Source organism: Penaeus monodon, chromosome 28, assembly GCF_015228065.2.
Source record: "Penaeus monodon isolate SGIC_2016 chromosome 28, NSTDA_Pmon_1, whole genome shotgun sequence".
NCBI lineage: Eukaryota > Metazoa > Arthropoda > Malacostraca > Decapoda > Penaeidae > Penaeus > Penaeus monodon.
This window is the reverse complement of record NC_051413.1, coordinates 4,926,888-4,927,151: the sequence shown is the minus strand read 5'-3', so window position 1 is coordinate 4,927,151 and position 264 is coordinate 4,926,888. Positions and strand designations below refer to the sequence as shown.

The 264-nt window shown below is 35.6% G+C and overlaps 1 protein-coding gene across 1 annotated transcript in view; it reads right to left on the bottom strand.

Moving 5' to 3' along the window:
* Positions 1-264, bottom strand: part of LOC119591022 — a 9,619-nt gene that overhangs the window by 2,767 nt on the left and 6,588 nt on the right. The window lies entirely within an intron of this gene.

Sequence of the window (264 nt, the reverse complement as noted above, 5' to 3'; positions counted from 1 at the left end):
TAAATTTGAAATGCTTCAAAGCTGTAATAACCATTTATAATATCCAGTAGAGCCATCATGCAAAGTTTCTTATAGATTTTTATTAGTTTGTCCTTATATCAGAGAGAACCTTTTTTTCCAGGCAACCACATATATCCTTATGAGTGGCTTGCTGAATGGCAGCCTAAAGGTAATCAAGTGACTGAAGATGTTGATGGTTTTCCAGAACGAGAGAGTCAGGATGGTAAACAGAAGCACAAGTAAGAAAAGTCCATTTTTTTCCTG